Below are 3,384 nucleotides of genomic sequence, written 5' to 3' on the forward strand. Positions count from 1 at the left end.
GGCCCGCTCTCGCCTCCCGCAGCCCCGCGGCTGCCGGGGATGCGATCCCGGCTCGCTGCAGCGCCCGGAGAACTTTGCGGAGCCATCCTGGGCTCGGGGACAGGCACAGGGGACAAGGGACAGGGACAGGAGGCCGCTGGGGGAGACTTGAAGGTTGGCACAGCTCCGGGGGGGCTCCCGGTGGAACGGGGGACTCGGGCTCTGCCCGGCTCCCAGCGCCACCCCAGCCATGGAGGGGTGCCCCCAAACCTCTGGGGAGGGGGGAGCGAGCCCTGGGTTGGGGGAGCCCCTGCCCGGGGGGTGCCGGGCTCGGGTGGAGCCCTCGGACACAGAGAAAGGGGCACTGGGGGGGCGGGGTGGGGACACCCCCGTGCAGAGCGGGGGAAGAGTGCTCCAGCCTGGCTGGGGGCACAGCTGGACAGCTGGACATGTGTCTGGGCACAGCTGGACAGGTGTCTGGGCACAGCTGGATGGCTCGGGGGGAGATTTGGGGCGCAGGGACCTCCAGGGGGACAGGGGTGCCTCACCTCAGGCATCCAAACCAGGGCCCACCCGCCCTCACGGCGGGGTTGGCATCAAAGCAGGACCCTGCCCCCCGTTTCTGGTGTCCCTCCCCCCATCCCTGGGTGTCCCCAAGGATCTGGGGACCCTAAGCAGGGCCCCTGCACCCCCAGATTCATGGATGGGGTGACCACGGTGCTTTCCATGGCGTGACCTCGCTCTGGGGATCCTGGAGCAGGGAACATCCAGCTCTGCCCAGCCGGGATCATTCTGCGGGGTTGGCATTGAAGCAGGACCCTGCCCCCCGTTTCTGGTGTCCCCAAGGTTCTGGGGACCCCGAGCAGGAACCCCTGCACCCCCAGATCCAGGGAGGGGGTGACCTCGCTCTGAGGATCCTGGAGCAGGGAACATCCAGCTCTTCCCAGCCGGGATCATCCCCGGGAAGCCAGAAAATCCCTGCCTGGTCCTGGCTGGGGAGCTGCGTGTTCCGGAGCGATCCTCGCCGGGAGAAACATTTCCCTCTAAAGCTGCCGCGTGTCCGGAGCTCCCCGGCAGCAGCAGAGCAGGAGAACACGGATTAGAGCTCGGCAAGAGGCTGCTGGAGCCGGGAGGAGCGGCAGGAAAAGAGGCCAGCGCCTTGTGCAGATCCTCGCTGTGCTCCGGCACCCCCGAGCCTGCCGAGGATTAGCCGCGAATTCTCTGCAGATGTTTCAGCGCCGCGAGTTCGGGCAGGGCGGCTCTGCCGGGAAGGGTTTTGTTTTTTTGCGATGGAAAATCATCCCCCTCCTCAGCTTCCCCCTCCACCCAAACTCCTCGGGGGGAATGAGGAGCCGGGAGGAGCGGGGGGCTCCAGGGGAAGCGCCCAGGCTGGGAAAAAGCCCCAGTTCTGCGGGATTTAGGGGCAGCACAAAGGGCTGTGCCCGCTCCAGGATCCACCCGCGCTCCCGGTGCCACCGAGGGGCTGGCAGGACCCCGATCCCTGCAAAACCGCGGGGAAAAAGGTGGGAAAATGGTAAAAACCAGGAGGATTGGGGCCGGCTCGCCCACACAGCTCATCCCTGCTGCTCCCCCAGGGCGGATTTATTGCGGGGTTCCCAACCCGGCCCACCCGGCACCGGGAGGGCACCGAGGGTGTTCCGGGTGGTGCCAGGGAGGGGATGCAGCCGTGCCCTGCCCGTGGGGACGGGAATGGGGCTGGAGGAGGGGATTTTTGGGAAGAGGCTTCTGGAGGAGGGTGAGCTGGAGCTGGGCTAGAGCTGGAGCTGAGCTGGGAGAGGTTGGAACGTGGTGGAGCTGTGGTACGGTTCTCCACACCCCGTGGAGCTCTGGAACGGTTCTCCAAGCCCAATAGAGTTCTGGAATGGCTTTTCACACCCACTGGAGCTCTGGAACAGTTCTCCACACCCCGTGGCGCTCTGGAACGGTTCTCCACACCCAGTGGAGCTCTGTAACAGTTCTCCAAGCCCAATAGAGTTCTGGAATGGCTTTTCACACCCACTGGAGCTCTGGAATGGTTCTCCACACCCTCTGGAGCTCTGGAATGGCTTTTCACACCCCCTGGAGCTCTGGAATGTTCTCCAAGCCCAGCAGAGCTCAGGAATGGATCTTCACGTCCGGTGGATCTGTGGAATAGCTCTCCCTGCCTGGTGGAGCTCTGGGATGGTTCTCCATGAATGCCATGGGATTCTGGAATGGCTCTCCACAGCCGGTGGAGCTGAGGGATGAATCTTCACACCTGGTGGAGCTCTGGAATGGCTCTCCATGGAATTCTGGAATAGTCTCCGTGCCTGATGGAGCTCTGGAACAGCTCTCCACACCCCGTGGAGCTCTGGAATGGCTCTCCATGGAATTCTGGAATGGCTCTCCATGGAATTCTGGGACAGCTCTCCGTGCCCGGTGGATCTCTGGAATGTCTCCAATACCCTGGAGTGGTTTCCCTGTGGCCACGGCTGCAGCAGGAGAAGTTTTTCCCAGTTTCCCATTTTTTGGGTGCCTCAGGATGGGATTTCCCGGTGTGTGAAGGTGCAGAGTCCCAAGGCATCACCCCAAAGGCACCATCCATGGTGTGGTGAGGCTCTGGCATTCCCAGCCCCAGGATCAGCGTTTGGGGTGCCCGTTCGTCCTCCAGCCCCTCCATGGATCCCGTGTGGAATACAATCCTGCCTGGCCTGGCCTGGCCTGGCCTTCCCGAGGGGAATCTACTGCTCCAGGCTGGATCTAAATGGCCGTGGGGGCTCCTGGGTGCTCTCCCGACCTGCCAGAACCCAGCAGGGCCCGTCTGGGGACATCGGCTGGACACCGGGACCTGTGGGACCTCTGGGATCTGTGGGATCTCTTCCTTGGAGTGACCACGGCCAGTGGAGCTGTCCCCACCTGGGCATTGCCCACCCTGCTCCTGTCCCTCGTCAGAGGTGGGCAGAGCTGTCCAGGGACCCACTCCAGTGCCAGGGACCCTCTCCGGTGCCAGGGACGCGCTCCGGTGCAGGATCTGTGGGATCTGTTCCTTGGAGTGAGCGCAGCCAGCGGAGCTGTCCCAACCTGGGCACTGCCCACCCTGCTCCTGTCCCTTCTCAGAGCCCTCCTGGCACCTGAGGTGGGCAGAGCTGCCCAGGGACCCGCTCTGGTGCCCTGGGACCCGCTCCAGGCCCAGGGACCTGTTCCAGTGCCAGGGATCCGCTCCAGTGCCAAGGACCTGCTGCAGTGCCCGGGGACCCGCTCCGGTGCCAGGGATCCCCTCCAGTGCCCAGGGACCCGCTCCGGTGCCCAGGGATCCCCTCCGGTGCCCAGGGATCCCCTCCAGTGCCCAGGGACCCGCTCCGGTGCCAGGGATCCCCTCCGGTGCCCAGGGATCCCCTCCAGTGCCCAGGGACCCGCTCCGGTGCC

Source organism: Geospiza fortis, unplaced genomic scaffold, assembly GCF_000277835.1.
Source record: "Geospiza fortis unplaced genomic scaffold, GeoFor_1.0 scaffold617, whole genome shotgun sequence".
Classification (NCBI taxonomy): Eukaryota; Metazoa; Chordata; class Aves; order Passeriformes; family Thraupidae; genus Geospiza; species Geospiza fortis.